Source organism: Tripterygium wilfordii, chromosome 1 (assembly GCF_013401445.1).
Source record: "Tripterygium wilfordii isolate XIE 37 chromosome 1, ASM1340144v1, whole genome shotgun sequence".
Lineage (NCBI taxonomy): Eukaryota > Viridiplantae > Streptophyta > Magnoliopsida > Celastrales > Celastraceae > Tripterygium > Tripterygium wilfordii.
In genome coordinates, this window is record NC_052232.1 from 5,764,424 (window position 1) to 5,776,370 (window position 11,947).

General features: G+C 33.5%; 1 pseudogene; it reads left to right on the forward strand.

Moving 5' to 3' along the window:
* The first annotated feature begins 7,633 nt into the window (after nucleotides 1-7,633).
* LOC119995957 lies at nucleotides 7,634-11,553 on the forward strand (annotated as a pseudogene).
* Nucleotides 11,554-11,947: the final 394 nt, after the last annotated feature.

The window sequence follows — 11,947 nt, forward strand, 5'->3', positions numbered from 1 at the left end:
GTCGGATTTGATGGAAATAAGATGGAAGCAGTAAATCGATGGAAAGACCAGACAAAAAGAGAATGAAAGATACAAGAATAAGCGTAACATGGCAGATTGAAGATAGGGTGGAATCCAAAGATGCAGTCTTCTCATGATGGATGATTGTAGGATGATGGGGGTGATGGTGCTTACGACTATTAACCAAAATCAAATTTTCAAAATGAGAAAAATAAAAGAAAATACAATTTTCTTCATGCATTCATACACTCATGGATACTTTCTTGCATAAATTCAAACAAACATTTGGCCAAGCCGGGAATGGCCTTGTGATCCCGTGCCCTTTATTTTTCTACACAAACATTTGGCCAAGCCGGGAATGGCCTTGTGATCCCGTGCCCTTCATTTTTCTGCACAAACATTTGGCCAAGCCGGGAATGGCCTTGTGATCCCGTGCCCTTTATTGTTCTGCACAAACATTTGGCCAAGCCGAGAATGGCCTTGTGATCCCGTGCCTTTTATTTTTCTGCACCAACATTTGGCCAAGCCGGGAAAGGCCTTGTGATCCCGTGCCCTTTATTTTCTTGCACAAACAGTTGGCCAAGTCGGGAATGGCCACAGTGATCCCGCGCATTTCAGTTCCCGTACGAAACTCGGTTGACTACACCTTTGGGTAGAAGGAAGTAAGACAAATTAACTTGTGTTTATCGAAAGCAGAAAATGAATCAATTGGACTCAAACATGCAACACAAACTAGTAACTCAATAGTTGCTTCAGTAAAACGTTCATCCAAATCTTGAAGTTGCACATCAATCATAGTGTGGAACAACTCAACTCGATAGTGATGCAGGTTGGTAAATTCATTTTTACGCCATGATCGACTTGCAACTATATATAACTCCTTCATTGTCGAAACAACAACTTCATGATTATTACAAAACGATGCAACTTCCTCCAAAAAATTATCTCATCCATTCTCTTTAAGCATCTGTAATTGCCTCTTGGAATGTTAAACAAGCATCATAGCATGCATAATATCTTGATCTTTTCTTTGTAATGCTTGTGACACGTCATTGATAGAACCTTCCTTATTAAGTGTAGATTGAATATAAAATCATATTGTTGTATCGAAAACAACAAACCACGTGCTACACCCTTTTGATCTCCCGTGCCATCATCTTGAACCTGCTCAAACACACTAATCACTGTTACAAACATATTAATCAAGCTCATCAAAGTGGCATAATGTGATCCCCAATGTGTATTAGAAGCACGAGCTAGACTACTTCTTGATTTAAGCCTTCCCCAGTCACAAGTTCACCATCACTTACTGATTTAAATCCTCGCCCAGTCAATATGTCTAAGTAGCATTACTAAAACCGTAATTTTCAATTTTAATTCGTGGTTTGGAAGACCGAAATGTGTAATGGAATTTAAGAATTCAATTGTGTATAAATCTTCATGACTATCAACATTCACATATGCTTTGCAAGCTCTGTTTAAACTAAATAAATTATTTGTTCACTTGGAACTAAGAAAGCATAAAGTCATTCACCGTTTGCACAATTTCAAATGTAGACGCAAGAATTATCCTCTTCTGCAGATACTTAGAATCTCCCATTTTCTGAAGTAAAGAAAACAAGGATATGTGCTATCAATAATTGTTGCCAAGGGATTGTCTGAGTCCTTGATAAGAAGATTATCTGAAATTTCTACAATTCCCTCGCCATTATTATGATCACCAATTTCACCATCACCGATTTGTAACTCTAAGAACATTCATCAAGGTCTTATCTAAAGCTTCAAAATGAATATATGTTAGTCATAGGGGCTTCATCCCATATTATGAGCTTGGATTTACAGATTAGTTAAGCCAATTGACTTTCCTGTCTGATATTACAACAAAATTCCTCGTTAATATTCAAAGGAATTTCAAATATGAAATGAGTTGTTCTACCACCAGAAATCAATAGAGATGCTATTCCACTCGATGCAACTGTAAGAACAATTTGACTCTTAGATCGTAGTGCTATTGAAAGTGTTTTTCATATGAAAGTCTTTCCTATACCTCCATATTCGTATAAGAAGAACACACTTCCTTCACTTACTTATACAACATGCATTATTGTTTCATAAACACCCATATATTCATCGGTGAGACAAAAAAAGAAGGTTCTTATACTCTTCAGCAAAGGCAAATTTATCATAGGAGAGCTCATCTTGAATCAATCTATTTTGAACTTCTGCAAAATAAATTTCATTTGGGAGTGACATTGGAGGATAATCCTTTAAACTTTTTCCATTTGCTTCTAACAAGTTTTCCATCTCTGCAAGAGTAAGATCTTGCAACTCTTCCTCACTTAGATGCAAATATGAAAACATTAAACAAATACATATAAATATGTTTTAAATTAAAGAGAACATGATATTATAGATATGCAACATAACATATCATTAATTTTAATTTTAATAAATAATATCACTAAAAAAATATATATTAGTAAAATTTAATAAATAATATCACGGGCTAAAAAATTATATATTAGTAAAATTTAATAAATAATATCACTGACAAAAAATTAGAGAAACAAATAGATTCCTGAGATAATATCCTCAACCCCATAAGCTTGCTTCTTTGAAAGCATCAACATATTTTCTATCATCATCAAGCAATCCTAAAGGATAACATGCTTCTTTGAAGGAAGAATAACGTACCCCATTGATAGTTCTTAGATCTTCGTAACATGTAGGGTTTTTTTACAATATTTAGCATAATTATAAGATAATGCATTTCACCACTACCCTGGAGGTACATACAAAATTCTTTTGATTGAGAATCTTTTTTTTCATAAGAACTATTGACGCTCTTGCTGTCTCTATACAAATTTTCTTGAAAATTCAGCATATGAGAGATTATTGGCTTCTTTATAAACTCCATTTGCCTCTATCCAAGCCATAAACATTGAAAGTTATAAATAAATCAGGAAAGTTGGACCACCTGTATCTTGATAATTTTGAATCATATATCTCGCTCCCCTAATAAATGACGATGGTAGAATTACACTTTTTTAGAGGAAATATTTGTTTCTCCTCTCAACACTACTTTGGACAAACCTTTGTATATATCAGCTCTAAATTGTTTTTAATGGCAACGAATAAAACATAAACATTGCGATTCAACCTTAGTGTAAGCATCAATAATGAATTTTTGAAATAATTTCCTAGAGCATAATATTGTGTTAGCTTTAGAATTCATGTCTTGAATCCTATATGCAAAAAACTATCGCATTGTTACTTTATTCCTTTCTCTTGATGAAGCACCCTCTTGCTCTCTCATTGAAACAAAATCTATGTATCCCATCTTCACCATATGAATTAAGTAACGGATACTACAAAGACAAGTATGCATTGTGCAATTCACTAATTCGTCTCAATAGTCCATTTTGTGTTTCTAATATAATATCTCTTTGAAAATTATCAGAATCAATGTCTCCAATAATAAGGGCTGCAACTTCAGAAGTAATGGAGAGATTGTATCTTCTTCCATCAGAGCTTCGACTCCGAATCAGTCAAAGCTTGACATTCATAAGACCTTCTTAATTAAACCTATCTCTTGCCATTCTAAATGATTTTGCGAGAATATTTTTTCATCTAACATTTTTTAAGACCATTGATTATTCCACGATCAAATGTATCTGGATTGTCCTTTGATCTGCAAAATTAATTATTTAAATAAAAAATTTATAATGAAAAATAATAAGAAAATAAAAGAAAATGTTAACAATAATTTCAATGAAAATATTTTGAATAGTTAACAAACATGAAAGCACTCATTTTGTTTTCAACCTCATTTTTAGTATCATATATATAAAGTTGAGCAAATTTGAGAGTTGAACCTAACTTGGGTAATAAACTTCAAATCATGTGATGATTTTATCCATTCATTACATACATAAAAGGTGTTGATCCTTTATTAATGTTGCTATCAATCTTTTCTCCCATCGATGTAAAACTAAACATCATGTTGTAAGCTCGAGAATTGCCAAAATAATGTTTGCTTTTAGCATCTCTTTTGTGCAAAAGATCATTTAATAGTTGCAGAGGTTCTTTCATCAATGGAAGTTGTACTTTTCCTTGCATACAACATAATGAAAATTTAAGAGTTGTTGAATTTCTACATTTCTCTGTTCCCTCATTGTACCAAAAGAGAGCACCACAACTTTCGCATTCAAATATCGGATCACCAATGTCCCAATATAAGTAATGAAATTAAAGATTTAAGAATCATATACTTTACAATTGAAAACACAACAATTTATAATAGTCTGAATTAACTAAAGATATAATAATATAATAAACTAAACATTTATTAAATACATAATTTATTGTATGAAAAAATAAATACAAACCTTCGTGATATATTTGATTCGACTGATCATCACCATCAAAATAATTAAGGTTGAAAATCATTAGAATATGATCATGTTGTTTTATTTAAGACCTACTATACATTAAATCAATATAATTTAACAAATTCACATGTCAGTTTTACCTTCAAGATCATAATCAATGCTTATATCTTCTAAGCTTATACCTTGTCGTTACCTACAATATATGTTATCAAATGCCAAATATTTCAATGATACTATTGCACAAATATTTGTTAAATTGAAAAATAAATACAAACATCATTGAAGTAAATATTAATGAAATAAATTTTTGGACATGCATACTATATTGATGAAACCATACCTTCAGCTGCACCAACTTCATTGATAGATAAATGAACTTCATTCTGTCCATTTGTATATAATCATAAATATACTAACATGAAACTAAATTGATTTTGAAATGTATTTTTTGTGAATTCGGTTTGTAAAAATAATAATGATAATTCTTGTCTATTGAAACTATATCCAAAATGATTAAGGATGGAAATCATTAGAATATGATGATGTTGTTTTATTTGAGACCCACTACAAATTAAATCAATTTAATTTCTTAATTCATCAAATTGGGATATAAATACGAACATTATTGAATTAAATATTAATTAAGTAATTTTTTGGATATGCATATTGTATTGATGAAACCATACCTTCAGCAGCACCAACTTCATTGATCTCAAATATATGAACATCATGTTGTCCATCTACATAAAATCATAAATATATTAACACATGAAATTTATTTGAATTTAAAATTTATTTTTTGGAAATTTGGTTGTAAAAAAATAATGATAATTATGCTTCTTGAAAACTATATCATAAAAATGTTAAAAGATCATACTATTTAATGCAATGGATTGCAAACATAGTCCTATCATGAATAATATGCTTTCCAACTTTTATTTGCTTGAAGAATGCGTTCGACTGATTTAATAATAATGCTTCGGGATGTGTATCAGTTGCTGTCACTAACTCATACAGACTTGTAATCATTGGAACTTGATGACCAGCAAACATAATGCTTCTACTACTCCCAACAATAGGTGTGAATTGATTTTCAGAAAGATTTATCACTTTGCCAATATAAGCGGTCTAGGGATGCAAGTGGGTCGGGTTGGATCGGGTTTGTAGAGAGACCTCATCTGACCCGCATAGATTCGGGTGAGGGTTCTTTCAACCCTCAACCAGCCTCATTTTAGGTTAGGTTGGGTCGGGTTTTAACCCATAGACCAAGCAATTAATTTAATTTAATAAATTAAGGATTAGAATAAAAATAAGGATTAATATAAAATTTTCATATTACATTTAATAGTTAAGGGTTGTGACTAATATGGATAAGTCTTAGTATAACATGTAATATATTCATATATTAGTGTATTTATATAAGTATAAACTATGTCATTTGTACTCAAAAAAAAAAAAAAGAGTATAAACTATGTCATTTAATCCTAAATGGGGTTGGGTTGGGTTAAAACAGGTTAAAAAAACACAACCCTCACTCGACCCGTTTTAAGTATGAATTAGATATATATGATCCACATTCGACCCTCATTGACACGAGTTGGGGTCAGGTTTCCCGTGTCAGGTGGGGTCGGGTATGCGGGTTGGGTCAAGTTTTAAACGGGTTTTGCACACCCCTAAAGCGGTCTTTGGAGTTTGTTTTTTACGAACATCACAAATATTTTTCAAAGTAGATTGTGATTCTTCTTCAGCACATAGACCTATAAGGATAAAGAAACAAAAAAAAAATTATTAGTCAGAGAATTCTTTGATTTTTTGGGAAACTTGAATTTATTTTTCTTTGACTACTCTTAATAAGTTTAAAAAACACAAATAGTGAAACAGATTATATGCAACTAATATATGCATCTCTTTAATATAAATAATAGAGATAGTTATACTTTCATAGAACTAAATGCATACCCGCGCTTCGCGCGGTCCATGTCAACAACTCAGCTATCTCATATAAATCAGCCAAAAAAACATATAAGCATTAAAATAAATTAACGTGCAAATAGTTGTAATAAATAATCAGTCATTAATTTGAAAAGGCCAAAAAAAATACAATTTCCCCCACCTTTTTTTAAAAGTATTTTTACAATACCCATGACAGAATGATTTGGAAGGAATTTGGGGACGGGAACCAAAATTACACCAGCATATCTGAAATTTCACCTGTCAAATGACCAGTGGCGGACCCACTGCAGAGTCACTGGGGGCACGGGCCCCCAGTTAGTTAAATTTTTTTCACTAAATATACCCTTCATTCTTAACAATTTAACACTAAGGCCCCTAGTAAAAAAATAAAAGGCCCCCATTACACACACTTAACCCATTAACTAAGACCCAACCCAACTCTCATTCAACCCAAATAGGAAAATCCCAAAAATCAAAACCCTCATTCTCGATCTATTGTCCAACTCTCCAAGACTCCATCCCAACTACTTGTCTCCCCAACCAAGTCGACGACAAATGACAAATCCGGAAATCCCTAAGATCGACTGCTTGAGATCGAAATAACTGGCGATTTGCAACAAGGTATTAATCTATTCTTGTTTTTATTGGTTTCTTCTAATTGTGCGTTAGTGACTTAGTGTTCTTTGAATTGTCGCTTCGCTTTGAGCCTTTGAATCTTTGATTTTGACTTGTTATATAATGAATGAGTGCTATACAGTTTGTCAATTTCATATTGTTATATTCTTGTTCGATTTTGTCTTATCTATTGCTTTATCTATAGTTGATTCACTTGTTTTCCACAATTTTGTCTTATTGAATATGTGTTATATAGTTTGTCAATTTGATATTATTATATTTGATGTGAATTAGTGGTCCCGTGTGTTGGCAACTTGGGAGTTGGGAGGATAAAAAGAACTGCAATAGCCAATAGAGGAGAGGTATGATGAGAATTTTTGCTTAATTTAAATTATGAATGGGATTCTTTCAATTGATATCAAAATTTATTATTTATTTTTACTAGATAAATATAATGGAGAGATTTTTTAAAAGGAAACTCACACATGATAGTGGAAGTGGAAGTTCAAGCGGCAATTCTTCTTCGATCCCAAAAGAGGTTGATTTGAATAACCTCCCTTCGGATCCCGCTGAAAGGAAAACAATTTCAGAATATCACCCAAATCAAATTGATGAAATAAGGAGAGCATATTTGATTAAGGGGCCTTGTCAACCGTGGCCATGATTTTCCAAAAAAAGTCAATGCAAACAAGCAGCGTCGATTTAATCCTGTGTGGTTTGATCAATATGAAAATTGGTTAGAGTATAGCATAAAGGAAGACAAAGCATATTGTCTCTGTTGTTACTTGTTTAGAGATCATTTCGGAAAACAAGGTGGGAGTGAGGCTTTTGTAACGGAAGGGTTTTCTTCTTGGAATAAAACAGAGAGACTATTTGCCCATGTTGGTGTAGTCAATAGTGCTCACCATATATCATTGAAGAAATGTGAAGATCTAATGAGACAAGAGCAATCCATTGCGACTGCTTTTCGTAAGCAATCAAAAATTTTGAGAAATGAGTATCGGATTCGCCTAAATACTTCTATCGATGCTTGTAGATTTTTGTTGCGACAAGGGTTACCATTTCGTGGTCATGATGAGTCTGAGGACTCTACTAATAGTGGAAATTTTATTGAATTGATAAAATATACTGCTGAATAGAATGAAACTATTAGTAATGTTGTGCTGCGAAATGCTCCACAAAATCAACAAATGGTTGCTCCTAAGATTCAAAAAGACATTGTTCATTGTTTTGCACGTCAAGTAGTGCAAATTATCATTCAAGAACTTAGGGATGATTTTTTTGCAGTATTAGTTGATGAATCTAGCGACCTGTATGGAAAAGAACAAATGGCTATAGTTTTGCGTTTTGTAGATGAACATGGAGTTGTTAAAGAGAGGTTTATTGGTGTTGTTCATGTGATGGAGACTTCAACTTTGTCCTTGAAAGTTGCCATTGATTCTTTATTTGGTGATCACGGGTTGAGTTTGACGAAAGTTAGGGGTCAAGGCTACGATGGAGCAAGTAATATGAAAGGTGAATTCAATGGCTTGAGAAGCTTGATTTTGAATGAAAATGAGTCTGCTTATTATGTTCATTGTTTTGCACATCAACTTCAATTAGCTCTTGTGGGTGTTGCTAGAAAGCATGTTGATATTGTGGATTTTTTCAATATGATCTCTACTTTGTTGAACGTTGTGGGAGCATCGTGTAAGCGTCGAGACATGATTCGACAAAGTCAAGTAGAACAAATTGCACAAAAAATTAGTGATGGTGAGATTGAAACCGGAAAGGGGTTGAATTAAGAGTTAAGTCTCAAAAGAGCTGGGGACACACGTTGGGGGTCTCATTACAAATCATTGTTGAACTTGGTTGCTTTATTCTCTTCTGTTATTGAAGTGCTAGAAATTGTTTCATGTGATGCTACAGATTCTACAAAAAAAGCTCAAGCACGTGGCCTTTTGAGATATTTGCAATCATTTGATTTTGTATTCAATTTGCAACTGATGTTGATTATGTTGGGGATTACAAGTGAATTGTCATTGTCTTTGCAAAGGAAAGATGAAGACATATTGAATGCTATTGCACTTGTCAAAGCAGCCAAGGGGCGTTTGCAAAATGTAAGGGACGAAGGATGGGAATCTCTCCTAGGTAAGATTTATACCTTCTGTAATGCCAACAAGATTTCAATGGTAAACATGGAGGAAGAGTATGTTGATTTTTATCATCCACGACGAAAAAGTAACACTACTAATTCGTATCACTATCGCGTGGAATGCTTTTATATGATTGTTGATATGCAATTTTTGGAGCTTAATGACCTCTTCAATGAGGTCAATTCTGAGTTGCTTCTTTGCGTGACTAGCTTGAATCCTTGTGATTTATTTTATGATTTTGATTCAGCAAAATTGATGAGGTTGGCTCAATTTTATCCCGATGACTTTTCTCTTATTGATTGCATGACTCTTGAGCATCAATTAGAAACATATATTGCAGATTTACGAACAGATGAAAGATTTAGTCAGTTAAAAGGGCTTGGTGATCTTTCTAGACTGCTAGTGTCTACAAGGAAGCATATTTCAGATCCTTTGGTGTATCGACTTCTGAAGTTAGCATTGGTTTTGCCTATAGCAACAACAAGTGTTGAAAGATGCTTTTCTGGAATGAATATTGTGAAGACAGATTTGCGCAACCGGATCAGTAATCAATTTATGAATGACTGTCTAGTATGTTACATAGAAAAGGAGTTGCTCGGAACTATTACTAATGATGTTGTAATATCGCACTTTTAAAACATGAAAACCCGTAGAGAACAATTGTAATAAATTATAATGTAGTTTCTTATGTGTTTAAAATATTATTAATGTGTTTCTATATTTATCGTTTATATTCGTAAGTAGATTACATAAAGAACCCAAAAAAAAATTCCGGGGGCGCTGTCCCAGGACCCCCGCATCATTTTTGTGCCCCCGGTAACTTCAATTCCTGGGTCCACCACTGCAAATGACATTGGAGTTACACTGGAGTTATTGGTCATGAATGGTGCTACATGACCTATCGTATCCAACCTTCATAGTGCAATAAGCGCACGATGAAATTAGGGTCACCAAAGCATCTATGTCTTATCAAAAAAAAAAAAACAAGTCAAGCGCAAAAGCTGTGATCCTCGGAACTCTTCTGGCCACTTCCATGCATGAACATCACTGATCCTTGCAGATTTTATAGAAACGGTTATGCTAGGCATACATAAATTTGGTATACATGAAGATACATAATGAGTTGGCATGCTGATTAGGATGATGACTGGACAATTTTAAACTTCAAAATCTCTCAAAAGGGATAATATTATTTTAAGCTGGATTTGTTATTTCCAATACAAAACCCTCAAAACCTCGGTAATATCAAATGTGGAGAGAAAAATGGAAAAACTCCTCCCATGTTTACACCGTCGGTGAGTTTTTTCATCTCCGGTGATAATCGGTTGTGATAACCATTGCCGACATCTACTTGACAACCGTTATCTGGCCTGGTCTTCCTATTGCTCGGTTAATATCGACAAGCAACCCGACATTGAAGTTAAAGGTATGAACTTTGAGTGAATACTTTGGTTCTAAACAATTTATTTGACGTCTAAATCTCTTTTCTACTCGGTTTCATTGACTAGGTAGAAAATCATTGTGTGGTGCAGCAGTTTCGTCGCCATCGGGATTTTTCGTCGACATCGGCTTGAGCTCCGGAGTTAGCTTCCAAGGGAGGTGAGTACAATTATGTTGGTTGCTTTGTAACTTTTATGGAAAGTAGTATTCTTTTTTCGGTTCGTTTTTAGTTATAAAACTCAATCTGTAGTTGTATTTGTTGGACAAAAAATCCATTTTCGTTTATGAAGAATTATGAGATGTTGAGGTATGTTTGCTTGGAGTTTATGAAGAATTCTGAGATGTTGAATGGGTATTACACTACCATGGTGTGTGGGTATCTAAATACGCTGCCAATTTGAGATGTTGAATGGGTATGTTTGATTGGTTTCATTGTGTATTGTAATAAAAATGGTTTATTACACTACCATTGTGTTTGGGTGTATAAATACGTTGTCTATTTCAGATGTTTAATGGGTTTGTTTGCTGGGTTTCATTAGTTAGGGAGATAAAAATGGTTTATTACACTACCATTGTGTTTGGGTGTATAAATACGCTGCCTATTTGAGATGTTTAATGGGTTTGTTGGCTGGGTTTCATTAGGTAGGGAGATAAAAATGGTTTATTACACTACCATTGTATGTGTGTATATAAATACACTGCCTATTTGAGAGTTTTAATGGGATTGTTTTGATCGGTTCAACTCTGTAGGTAGATAAAAAGCTTTATCATACATCAATTTTTTAGTGTATAATACATTATCATTTTTAATAATGTATTTGTATAGTAGAATATGCATAATGTGATTGGTTAACCTTTTGGATTTAATGATTTATTTTACTATATAATACACTACCGGTTTGTATAATACATGGTTTTTTTTGCATAATGTTAATACTAAAATTTGTTGTTTCAGTATGGCCAAATTACAATACCGGTCTAATCTGCAAGGGATTGCAACACTATTAAGAAGCGTGTGATTGAAAAGCAGTCATAAAAAGTTTTTGCAAATGACACCTTTTTGGAACTTGTACAAAGTGTTTAAGAAGGAGGAGCATAAGGATTTAAATATCAAAAAACACGATTTGATCGTTCAAGACATTATTGGCACCTACAACGATAAGCGTGGATCGTTTATTCTTGGAGGTAAGAGAGTTACCATTACAGAGAATGATGTTTCTTTGATATTTGGAGTAGTGTCTGGAGATATTCCATTGAAAATAGGCCGAAGCAAGAAGCCCGATGATTGTGAATTTGTGAATCGAAGGTTTAATGGAATTGATATGATGAGATCGCCCAACATAAAACAAGCAATTGACAATGCTTTGATGGGGGATACTGACGAGGACGCAAAAGATGTCGCACGTTTGTTTG